The following is a 13082-nucleotide window of genomic DNA, read 5'->3' as shown; positions in this document are numbered from 1 at the left end:
CAGGTGCGATTATTTAAAAAGCAAGCCCCTTCTACCCACTCCATGCATAAGGGTTCCCACCTCAGCCTCTGTTTAAATGTCCTGCCCCGCCCCATCCTGATGACCACACCTGGGCACCGGTCAGGGGTCTGCTCCCTCTCTTTTAGTTACAGTCTATCTTGTTTTCATTCTGAGTTTTTAACCTTTTATGAGCTCCACTTTGAGGCTTGCCTCTTAACGCTCTGGAATCTCTAGGCATCTCAAATGTTGACTCCAAGTGAACATGGTTTTCTTTAAAAGGGGGTTTCTGGCCTCAGGGAAGGTGGTGGTCCTAGAGTGAAGCCCCCCAGTGCCACGGTTCAGTCGCTACTTCCTAAAGGAAAGCGTGATCAACTTCACGTGAAGCACAGAATTCTTTAGACAGGCCCTAGGAGATGATAAACTCTCCTATAAAAAGAGACAAGACAAAAGTTCACGTATTTCCAGTGTAGCTGCAAATGACCCACCCAGTAAAAAACTACAGGGATGGGGCCGACTAGCTATTTTCACTGACCGAAACCATTTTAAGCCACAAGCAAATCATCTAAGCCACCTGCAATAACAAGAAAGACCGGGGTGGCATTTCGGCTCCAGCCCTAGCTCACTCCTTAATCCACAGAGAACACGCGCTCAGGGAGGGTGGTGGGTCAGCGGAAGACCTCGCCGCTGCGCTGCAGGAGGCAGACACCCCGTCTCCGGGCCCCAACTCTGGATGAACCAGGCTGCGGCGGGAACAGACTTGTAGGTGCCTCTCCTCGCCGGTGTTTCGTTTAGTTGTTTCACATTTCAAATTTGGGTTTTGTTTCCTAAAAACAAACCTTTCTGGCAAAGCCCAAAACACAGGGCTCTGGATGGGTTATCAAGATCTCTTCAAACCTACCCCGCGATTTAAGCCACTCTAAGAAGCCGGTTAGAGCCAACAATACTTCAAAAGAGCTTTACGTTCCAGAAGGAAAACGTTTTCAAATGTAGTTTTAAAAAAATTGAGGTGGGATTCTCAGTGGCCTTTGAAACTTCCCAAAACTTGAAGATGCTGCAAACCAAATGTTATCCCAACACTCACACAGGGGGTCGCTCAGAACCCGCCCAGACCTCCACCTACCCCCCACCCCCCACGACTGACACCCGGTGCTAAAGGCGGAAATCAGAGCGCGCCCGCCCGCTGCGGGTAGAAGGTTTTGTTCAGGTTAAGTGTACACATTTCTTGTTTTACAGAGAGACGCTTAAAAAAAAAAAAAAACCTTTCAAGCTCCAAAGTAACTGGCCTTTATAATAAAAGTTTCTTAAACAAAGGTGTCAGCATACAAATTAAGTAGTTCCTCTTTTCTGCTGGTCCTCATTGACTAGGGATCAAAGGAGGGGTGACGGCAAAGTGGCCCGGCAACCCTCTCCGGGAGTGGCGGGTCGCCCTGGCGCCGGCGGCCACACACGCGCACACACTCTCTCTCCCTCCCCCACCCCCCCCTTCTCGGACTTCAGGAAAGCAGCCTTTGTTCCCAAAACCCCAAACTGGGATCCAGTGACTACGCCCCCACTTCTCTGTGGCAGCGTTTCCGAACGAGGGAGCCCCTCAGAGACGCCCCCCACCAGGTCGTTCTCGGAAGAAGCCCGGTTTTCTCCCGGGTCCCAAGTGCCAGATGTAGCTGCCACCTCGGGCTCCAACTTTTCGGAACACGCAGACGTGGACACACGTGCGCCCTCAAAATAGTAATTACCACCGTCACGGTTGTTTTCATTAGCTTTCACCTTCCCAGCGCGGCTCTCTCTGTGCCAAGAGAGTCTGTCGGTCCCTCCGTCTGCGGCCCTCCCATCCTCTCCCCGCCACCCCCGCCCCACCACACACACAAGAGGCGGCAGCACCCAGGTCCCCAGGTGTCCTCAGGGATGAACCCTGAAACTTCCGCGCCTCCCCTGCTGGACCGGCCCGGAAAGTACCCACGTCCCGCGCGCCCGCGCTCCGGCTGCTCTGCCCCGCGGGCTGGGCAGGGGCGAGGTTCCACCCGCCCCGCTCTGGAGCCGGCTGTTCACCAGCCCTCCCGTTGCAGCCCCGCGCCCCCCGCCCCGCCAGCCGGTCCGCAGGCGGCTCCTACCTCGCGCCCCGCTGCCCTTTGTCCTCGCGCCGACGCTGCCCGCTCCCGTGCGCTCCGCGCCGTCGGACGGCCAGCCCAGCCTCCGACCTCCTGCACCCCCCGGCTCCCGGGCTCGGTAGCGCGGGGGCGCACGGCAAACCCGGAGGAGCGGAGCACGGCCCGCGCGGAGGACCCGACCCCTGACACCGGCCGCCCCTGAATCCACCTCTCCGGGTCTTCGGGTCGGCCGCGGAGGAGGGGCGCGTGGTGGGCCCGGCCGCCCCGGGACCAGCACTGGGGACTGTTCAGGGTGTTGGCTGCGGCGCTGGGCTGGGACTCGGCTGCGGCGGGCGAGGGGGGAGGGGGGGACGTGGAGGAGCCGAGCCCCCGTGCCCTCCCCGGAGGTGGCGCCCCAGTTTGACCCTGGCCCGCTCTCGTCCCCTTGGAGGACGCGGTAACCCCACCCGGTCCCCGGCTCTTTGCGCCCCAGGCAAGGCCGGTCCACAGCCAGCCCTCGGGCGCTGTCCGGGCGCCCACCTCGTTGAAATTCCCAACTCCTCACTCCAGGTGCCCGGCACTGGGCGAGGTGCGCCGCCGCGCTCAGGGTAGGTCGTTTCCTTAAGTCTGCTCGAAGGACCCCTCCCCGCACCTTCGGCCACGTTCGGCCTGGGTGCACGCACCCCCAGACATTCCCGCGGAGTCGCCACTGGGACCCCCTCCGGCCACAGGGGACTTAGCCGGGGAGGAAGTCTGGACAGATGTTGGAAGAACCTTCGGAGAACAGAGGTCGTGTTGCCACTTGGCACCAGGCTCAAAGAAGGGACACGGCAGGTCTGTGGGGCAGCGACAGCGGAGCCCAGGCCTACCACCGACCCCAAAACACGGGCCCCGGGACGCCCCGGAGCCCTGCCAAGAGCCGCAGCCCGCGCGACCACACCAGCCCGGCAGAGAACCGGCTCCAAGGGCGCAGGGCTGGGGCGACCAGAGTCCGGGAGGGGGCGTCTGCCTGAGGCTTAGCAGAGGAAGAGGAAGATTCTGGAATGATGGGCACGTGCGGAGGGAACCGGGCCAAACGTCACTGAAGCTGGCGTTGATCCGAAGAACGAAGGAAGGAAGAAGAAACAGAAGAAGCGAAGGGACGAACCTCAAACACTAAGTCTTTGCAGACCTCCCTGGCCACTGGAGCAGAGGCGGCGCCCAGCTGGAGCGCGGGACCGGGGCGCAAAGCTCGAGATTCCTTTCTTTCTTTCTTTAGGCGAGAGACAAGCCGATGATTTCAGGAACCTGCGGGAAGCGCCGAGCTAGAGGCAGGCCACTCGCTCCCGCAGCCTCCAGCGTGGCCTTGAGCCTAACAGTCAGGGCCCTTGCAGACAAGGAGAGACGAGGTTGAATGAGGGCGTAGCCCCCCCGCGAGCGCCCCCGCACCTTGGGTCCTCCGGGAACGCAGGGAACGAATCTCGGCAGACCACCCCGACCCTGATTGGCAGCGCCATCCTTTTCCTGTTCTTCCCTGTGATGTGTTTCAAACTCACCTCACCAGGGAGAGTTGCGCCAGGAGCCCCCATGTGCCCAGGAACGGGTCACCACGCTGCTTCAGATATATATTTGCGTAAGGAATAAATCACCGTCGGACGCAGCCCCTGGACAGCTCTCCCTGATCTCGGTTCCCTCCTCCCCACCCCGCCTGCTGCCCTTCCCAAACATCGCATCCGTGTTTTTCTAGCATCACCACAGAAGCCTGTGTTCACACAAGGTGCGCAGCATTTTACCCGCTTTGCGACTTGCTGTGTTTTATCAAACTCGAAGTTCTATCTTCAGAGGGTCAGTTTACGTTCTTTTGCTCAACCCGATGATTGTGTGATCCATCTAATCGTGCACGTAGCTCCACCTCGTTCGTTTTAACGGCTCAATAGTGTTCCAGTTGTGTGGATGTGGTACGGTTTCTATACACGTGCTTCTGATGGGCATTTGAGTGGACCCGGCTCCCCGTGACTGTAAACACGGCTGCAGTGAATAGTCCTGAAACTGCACTGGTGTTTCTGGGGTGCAGCCCTTTTTTCAGGCACTGGGGCGAAATGTGCAGAGCGGAGCTGGGTTCCATTAACGTCGACATTAACCCCTTTGCTCAGTGGTCTAGGTGATCGCCATGGCTATACTAGTAACCACTGTATGAAATTCTTACTTTTTGCCTCTTACATTTTGACAGCTTACATCTTTTTTTAAAATATTTTATTTATTTTTAGAGAGAGGGGAAGGGAAGGAGAAACAGGGAGAGAAACACCAATGTGTGGCTGCCTCTCATGCTTCCCCCACTGGGGACTTGGCCCGCAACCCAGGAATGTGCCCTGACTGGGAATCAAACCAGTGAACCTTTGCTTTACAGGCCCATGCTCCATCCACCGAGCTACACCAGCCAGGGCGACAGCTTACAACTTATAAAGTTATAAAATTCTACAGAAGATGGGTCAGCAAACTTTTTTTTAAGGCCCAGGAGTAAATATTTTAGGCTTTGCCGGCCAAGAGGCAAAATCAATGCTATTCTATTAGACAAGTCCTTCTATAAACATTTGAAACATAACCTTGTAAAGTGTAAAAATCATTAACTCCTGGGCCACTTGTTGAAAAGGAAAAAAAAGGCAGCTGAGCAGATTTGGGGCAGGGTTAGTTCACCCTCTGGTAGAAGAAAGTCATTCCAAAACATAATTTCTTTCCTTGAAACCCAACACTTAACTTTTTTTTAAGACAAAGGTTTTTTGTTTTGTTTTAAGATTTTATTTATTTATCTTTAGAGGGGAAGGGAAGGAGAGAGGGAGAGAAATATCAATGTATGGTTGCCTCTCATGTGTCCACTGCTGGGAACCAGAACCGGGAACTGGCCTGCAACCCAGACATGTGCCCTGACTGGGAATCGAACCACGATCCGTGTGGTTCGCAGGCCCACACTCAATCCACTGAGCTACACCAGCCAGGAAAAGGAAGTTACTTTTAATAAAGACAAAAAAATACAATTTGGCTCAACCTAAGAATCAAAGTGAAAATAATGTTACTGGTAGGGAAAAAACTTTAGGGAGAGTAGCTTTACTTTAGTTACTTAATGCAATGACTCTGGGAAAACCATTTAATTCTATTTTTAAAAATCTATAATAACTTTTAGAAATGAATAGACTCCTACCAATACAATAGTTAGAGAAGAAATGAGAGTCAACAAAAAGTTGTGTATTGTTTTCAGGCTTTAATGAATCACCCTTTTGCTTCTAGCCATTGATAGAAACACCAACACATAAATACAGTCAGATGTGTTTTTCCTGAGCTGAAACTGGCCCACCCATTTTATGTCTTAATTGAACTTGAACCAAAACTCAAAAAAGTAATTTCAAGATATTTTCTTGAATGAGGAGAATCAGCCCAGTTTAAATGCTGGCAGGAACGGGACCAAACTAAAAACCTGTGGTGGCCAACCTAAAACTGACAAAGGGCTGTCACTCCCCGAGCCCACTTGGGGAGTGGACGGTTGGAGGAGGCCGTGGTACGGGAGGCGATGAGACACGGCTCCTGGGTGCATCTGTCTCTTTGACCAGTGTCGTTCTAAAGAGCCACACCCATACGCTTCTCCTCATACACAGTCCCCTCACGTGTATGCACATGCATCGCACGTGCATTCCTTACATACACATCTGCTTCCTGAAACCCAGACAGCATACATGCTGTAACATCCATGTGGCTTTTCGTCTCTCACATTCTTCCCACGGACTCCAAGACTCTCTCATACACACTGTCACACCATTTCTCCCCTTCACACACACATGCTCCTTGCACCCATATTTTCCTACCATTTCTTTGCAAGACACATTTTTCACACGACTGCTCCCAGATGCAAACTCCTGTCACACGTTTGCATGTGTGTGCATCTCTGCACCAACATACTCTCCTCCCGTGGCACCCACATCATCCCCAGAAGGTCACATTCATCGCAACCGCCCAACTAAACTGCGGCAGCGTGGCCTGGGGATGATGCCTGCAGAAGCCCCGTTTGTGTACGTCACTGTCTAGAGCCATTGGTTAGCCACACGCTACTTGTTTCTATGGGGGGGGGACTTCTAAATGGCTGACGAGTACTTAAAACACCTTCTCTTCCAACAATGTATCCATCTCTAAACTATAACCCAGTTTGTGTTCATCATCACTTTGTACAGCCACTCAGTGGGGAAAATGCGTCTCTGGTTTTGTACATGCTCCACCCAGCTTGCTTAATTCGTCCCAAAGTGTGAATGGGGAGGGATATTCACCTGCTCGGGCTGCCGCAATGCGGTACCACACACTGAGTGGCTATAACAACAGACATTTATTGTCTCAGAGTTCTGGAGGCCAGAAACTTGAAGTCCAACTGTCAGCAGGATGGGTTCCATCTGCGGGCTGTGAGGGAAGGACCTGCTCCAGGCCTCTTCCCTTGACTTGTAGGTGGCTGTCTTCATATCACCTTCCCTCCAGGGTACCTGTGACCAAATTTCCTCTTATAAGGACACCAGTTGCATTGGACTAGAAGCCAACTTAATGACCTCATTTTAGTTGGATTATCTCTGTTAAGACCCTAACTCCAAATAAGGTCACATCCTGAGGTACTGGGGGTCAGGGTTTCAATGCATGGATTTGGAAAGGGGCAGGGGTGGGGAACATAATTCAACCATAACAGTAGGATCTGGCTTATTTCTACACACAGTGTAGACCAGAGATGCTAAACCCCACCCTGACCAATAGTAAATCTATGGTCTAAAGATTTGGAAGTTCTTCATCTGAAACCTTAAACTGGAATTTGACTGCATTTCCTCTACTCCATCCCACCCCCATTTTACCTAGAATAGTGTGACAGTCCAAAATTCAGAAGCTCGATTCAATGGACTCTCTAAAGTATTAGATAAAACTGCTCCACCTGGTGGGGAGCCAAGGCACTGCCAGCAAATGATAGGCCAGCTTGTGTTGTCCCTGCCCTGCGAATGTCATCTTGGCTGGTATCAAATTAGATAAACAAGGGCAAGAGTCACCGGGCAAACAAGTTTAGTGGAACAGGTATACCTCCTGGGGGTAGTTCATGGGAGGTGAAAATGTAAGTAGAACACATTTAACAATCAACAGGACACAAGCAAACAAACTAAATTATGCTCGTGAAGAACTCAAGTAGACTAGAATGTAAGAACTCAGCTTCAATGGAATGCTCTTTCAAAATAGAGGGGCCGCACAGTCGCACCCATGCTGTTTAGCACTGCAGCGTCCCCCTGACCAGAAAAGATGAAAGTCATGCACGAGTCTGATTGAAAAGATGCCCTGTTCCAATAATGCGCACAGAAATGCTGTGCATGGTTGTGCCGGTGGTGTGGCCCCATTTAAAGCCCACTTTCCTAATCTCTGATGGCATTTACTGGATAGACCACACTGGACTGAAGAAATGCAAGGAAAGAAACAACAGTGCTGTCGACATCAGCATCCATCACATTGAACCTCATCATTCTCTCTCTCTGCAAACACCTCTTGGGAGTTTATTCCGAGCAATACTCGGGGATGTAATACCCAGGAATGTAGTATATCATGTACGTTACATTGTGAACCTGTATAACTTATCTAGGTTATTGTAATGCATCCCAAAATTCATGAACATAGCACACCGACATGTCAGACTGTCAGCCAAAATGATTAGGAAAACTTTTGATAGCATCAGCAAAATAACTTATTGTTCTAGCAATTGGTAGCATTTTGATGGATATCTTCTTTTTATCCAAAAGAATAAGAATGCTTTTGTCAAAGAAATGTATGCATACAGAGTGAACACTGCTGTTTCTTTAAGTGAAAATTTGCTTTCGCATACTTTCACACCCTTAGCTCTTGCTAACAGGAAGGTAAATTGATATAACTTGTTTGGAGAACAACTTCAAAATACCCATCAACCCTGGCTAGTGTAGCTCAGTGGATTGAGTGTGGACCTGCGAATCACACAATTGTGGTTCGATTCCCAGTCAGGGCACATGCCTGGGTTGCAGGCCAGTTCCCAGCAGGGGACTCACAAGAGGCAACCATTCATTGATGTTTCTCTCTTCCTCTCCTTCCCTTCCCCTCTAAAGATAAATAAATAAAATCTTTAAAAAAAAATACCCATCAAAATCACCAACGCCTGTGCCTCTGGCCCAGTGATTTACTCCTAACCACTTACCTTTTAGGTATACTCGCACCTGTGTGGAACGACATTGACACAAGGTGGCTCCCTATCTGGTGCTGCTTGTGGAGGCAAAATATCGGGAAGAACTGAAGTGCCTGGGCTTGGGGCTGGGCGTGGGGGACTCACCATCTGGACACAGAGCACAGCGCTGTGTAGGCAACAAAAGGGGAAGAGAGGCTTTTGTTGTGCCGTTAAGGAAAAATCTGCAAGATATTTTCCTAGGTTAAAAAATCGAGAGATGGCATGGTTATCGGTGTGTAAGCAAGAAGAAGGAATAACGTAGATGAATATTTGCACATAAACATCCCTGCAAGCAGACATTTAAAAAATGCAATGGCACCCCGCAAAGAGGGTTTTACGGCTGAGAGACAGGGGTGAGAGGGAAATTCCTCACCGTTGATGTAAATATATCTATTCAAAAATCCATTAAAATACTTTTGTTTAATTTTCTTTCACCAAAATTTCTCAAAGGTCTAATGATATTTAAAATTTTCAGGGTGGAAGTGGGAAAAGGTTTAGAAGGGGTAACTGGTGATAGAAAAGAATAAAATAAAAATTTTGGAATAATAAATCTGAAACCAGCATTCTAAGGTCTAATGCTTAGCAATTTGCTCTTCTTTTAGGAAAGGGTATTGTAGTTTATCTTTTTTCATTAAGTAAATGATATGTAAATACCTTACAAATGATTTCAAGTTTGCTGACTGTATTTATTTTTTCAACACAATTCACATGAATTTTAATCATGTCCCTACATACAGAAAAGACAAAACAAAATATTCAAATAACCTATCTGAATTATTACCAACAAAGCTTTGCTTTGATAAAATCTCTAACAAATTAAATTCGAACTCTGCAGCTTTGAGTCAGTTGAATTATCAACCATCTGATGACGTGAATACGGGCTTTCCTAGGCGCATTCTGCATCAACTAAACTTCAGAGAATTCCCAATGCTGACTGTATGGCACACTTTCTCCAAAATAAAACTACTTGAAACCGACAATATTCAAAACATACTAAGAAAATGAGCATCATGTAGCCTCAAATTCAAGCAGAGGAAAAAACAGAAGTTGCTAAACTTAGCAAAAATTTGATAATGTTGACGCCAAACTAAATCTGTTGTATGGTTGGTACACTTAGATTTAAGACAAAATGTTATCTTTTCATCTTGTGTCGTCCTGTTTTGCAACACACTTCAAATGGCAAAGTAGCATGAAAAAAAAGATTCTTTTTTCTAAATGTGATTTGGTTAGTTAGAAGGTAACGCTCTCGTTGATGGTAAAATGTTATTGGGGGCATCAACCCAGGGGCTTATCCAACACCATGGGGAGGAGACTGGGGTCTGGCCTCATCAGAGTTCGGGGTGGGCTTCTGGGGGAAGGATGTCTAACACGAGGAGTTCGCTGGAGGAGGCATCAAAGGAAGAATGTTCTCAGCAAAGAAAACAGCATGAGAGAAGACACAGAAGCGAAGGGACGATTTTAAGGGATTGAGTGAAGATTCATGGAACTGGACCAGGGAAAATGATGTAACCCATGCCCCATGAAAAGGTGGTCAGGGGCTCCTGACTGTGGAGACACAACTCCTGCCCTCCAGAAGTGTAATGGGTTGGAGGGGGGGAGTGTGCAACAGCCAGGCAGGCAAGCAGCCAGTATGGAGGGGGGGGTGTGATAATACCACAAAGTACTCAGACACATTTTAAGCCCAGGAGTGATGAGATCAGATCTGTGCTTCAGAACAATTTATCTGCCAATGAGAGGTCAGCAGTTACCGGCAAAAGAGGGGCAGTAGTCTCATTTGACAGTGTATGGGGCAGAGTCCCTCCTCAGTGGCAGTGGTAGGTGACGAGATGAAAGGCAGGAAAATGACTTAGGAAGCAGTAACAATAGTCTGGGCACAATGACGAGGAGGGCAGGTGCCCCCAACAGGAATCAGGGGGAGGGAAAGGCTGAAACCCCTTTTTGGAGCTGCCTAGCCTCAGAGAGGCCCCTCCCCTCCCCCTGCGGCTTTCCCTCTGCAGCTCACAGAGGCGCACAGCAGCAGCGCACCCTTCCCACAGGTCCTTTCAGACAGGCTTCCACGGGGATTTGCCCTTGGGGGTGCGTTTGACTGCAGGAGAACTCTTTGGTTTCATTCTGAGGCAGATACTGTTGCTAAGTGGAGAGACTGGATCCACCTGCCTGCACCAAGGACAACTTCTGTGGGCGAGCACTGTCCTGGGAGCTCCTTATGAAGCTGGTCACGCTCCGAACAAAAACTCGGAACAAAGAGTTAACTGCACTGCTCTTCGTTCCATCTGATGTCATTTGACAACCATTTCCAGTCACTGGAGTAGGAAGTTTTGAGACTTCATTAGAAAACAGCCCCTGTGAAATGGTGACGTTCCTGTTCCCACTGGAGATGGACTGTCCACTGGGCACTTGACGTGCACGATCTCTACTACAACAGATTGGCAGGTTTACAAACACCGAAACTGAGGTTCCCAAAGGTTAAGTTACTTGCCAGTTGTGGGCTAATAAGGGTAGACGCAGGACTGGCTCCAGCTCAGGTTCGTCTCTTCCTTGTCCCACGCCCCCTCCCCTTCCAGCGTCCTCCTAGCTCTCCAGAGCTCCTTTCCTGCACGTGTTTGTCCTCATCGCAATTCCCCAAAAAGCATCCTGATCTGGAAAGTAAGCGAGGAGCTCTGCTAGGATCTTTTTGATCTGAGGCAAGTCACTCCCCTCTCTGTTCTCAGGTCCATCCCCCGTGAAATCAGAGTCCTACTGAGCGATCCCCAGGGTCTCTTCCTGACCGGTCCCATCACCCCGACTATTACACACAGGAAACCAATGGGGAATGGTCCTGCAACCACCATTTCTCCTCTGCCATCTTTTACACATGCCCTCTGCTTCCTCCAACTCTCATTTGTATGGCAGAGACCCGGGGGGCAGCCATAGACCACAGAAGCAATGTCCAGTGCGGCCCCGCAATCTTACATTTCCCGAGTCAGTCTCCTCTACTGCCCCCCATCCCTGCAACCACCGCTGTACAAATATTTACTGGTGTCTGCTATGTCCCCCAGATCTTCAGCCCTACCATCGCCCCTTATTCTCAGCAGGGGACCTTGGCTTCACAGACTGGGAGCTCACTGGACTTTCTGCCCAGTAACAGGTGTTGTAAATTTCTGTAGGGCCGAGTCATTGTGCCAACTCTCCGTGACCACCCCCACCTTGACCCACACCCCACTTTCACTCACCCAACCCTGTTTCTGGCTACAGAAAACCTGGTCACTTTTCAGGCATCTTCTCAGGGACCGATATACCAAATTAACTAATCAGTTGTGGTGTCAAATCCCGCCTCTACCACTTCCTCACCAGGACTTCAGGTAATTTTTACAATCTTGCTAATCTTCCTGATCTGTCAATTAGACCCCCCAAATGCCCATCTTTCAGTTTTGATGTATGAATTACATGAGAAAATGTATGCAGAACATTTAGCAGAATGCAAATGCTTAATTAACACCTTATTTATAAAAGCAGCCACTCCTAGTCTGCAGAGCTTGCCTTCCTCTGGACTCTGGCTGGCAAAGGCATCTTTTAACTGCCTGGGAAATTCTCCATTCTGCAACAAAACCCAACATTCTAGAGACTGCCCCTAGGTTATCCCTCACTTCAGTCATTCACCTTAGCAAACGTGTACCGAGCACTTACTGTTTCACCAGCTACTGTACTGCATGCTGGAGACAGAAAGATTAGAGCATGCCTCTGACCTCACGAAGTTTAGTGTCTGGGGAGGCGACTTCCTCCAGAAGCTTTCCCTGCTGGGTGTCTTGGACTAGGCCCGAGCCTCTGGTCTAATTCCCTGGCTCAGTTGCCACCCTCCACCCCTTACTACACTCCATGCCTTTCTGTTTCCCTGGGTATGCTTGCCCCTGTTGTAAGTGATCTACGTTCGTTCATTCTTTTAATCTTCACAAAGGCCTTCTGAGGTACCTATGGTCATTATTCCCATTTAGCAGATGAGGAAACTGAAGCACAGAGCAATTAAGAAACTTGCTTAAGGTCTTGTAACTGAAGAAGGAGCCAGGATTTGAAAACACACCTCTGGGTCCAGCTTTACATGTTCTGTTTATCTGTCTCCTCCTCTGGAATTTGAGATTGAGTCTGTGAGGACTTCAAATAAACAGCTCCTGTGTCCACCGCAGTAATTGATAGAACAGCCTATCAATAACTTACTCACCAAATGAAAGAGAAAGCAAGGAAGAAAAAGAAAGAAGCATATAAGTAAACAATTCCACAGCGGTTTGGTTACCAACGTCTTCTAAACATTAGCCCCGAGCAAATGCGTGAGAGGTGCGGAGGGAGCTCAAGAATAAATTAGAATCTGTGCCCTGGCTGGTGTGTCTCAGTGGTTTGGGCGCCAGCCCGCAGGGATCCATTCCTAATCAGGGCACATGCCTAGGTCCCCAGCTGGGGCCGTGCTACAGGCAACTGATCAATGTGTCTCTCACACATTGACGTTTCTCTCCCTCTCTTTCTCCATCCCTTCCGCTCTCTCTAAAAGTAAATAAAATCTTTAAAATTTTTAAAAGTATAAATTAACATCTCTGCCAGCTCCGACCTTTCAGATACCAGCGTCGTTAGTGTCAGGAACTCCAAAGAACTATTGTGATCTCCCGGCTGCCAAGTTGGGAATTGTTTGGTGAGTTGGTAGGTTGGTTGATTTGATTGGGTCCCGTATGGATGCTCCCCCGCCCCACCTCTTCCTCTGGATTCCTGCTCCACCTCTTCCTTTTCCTCCGCGTGGACGCTGC

General features: G+C 49.7%; 1 long non-coding RNA gene across 1 annotated transcript; it reads right to left on the bottom strand.

The window, feature by feature from the left end:
* Positions 1 to 9016: 9016 nt before the first annotated feature.
* Positions 9017 to 12991, bottom strand: LOC118988770 (uncharacterized). Its single transcript, XR_005066850.1, has 2 exons — positions 12890 to 12991; positions 9017 to 12499 (listed from the first exon to the last, which is right to left on the bottom strand). It is a non-coding gene; the product is annotated as an uncharacterized LOC118988770 (long non-coding RNA).
* Positions 12992 to 13082: the final 91 nt, after the last annotated feature.

This window comes from Sturnira hondurensis, unplaced genomic scaffold (assembly GCF_014824575.4).
Source record: "Sturnira hondurensis isolate 20B ecotype Veracruz unplaced genomic scaffold, ASM1482457v3 Scaffold0006413, whole genome shotgun sequence".
In the NCBI taxonomy this organism is placed as follows: domain Eukaryota; kingdom Metazoa; phylum Chordata; class Mammalia; order Chiroptera; family Phyllostomidae; genus Sturnira; species Sturnira hondurensis.
Note: the sequence above shows the minus strand (reverse complement) of the source record. Positions and strands in the feature narration are given on the sequence as shown.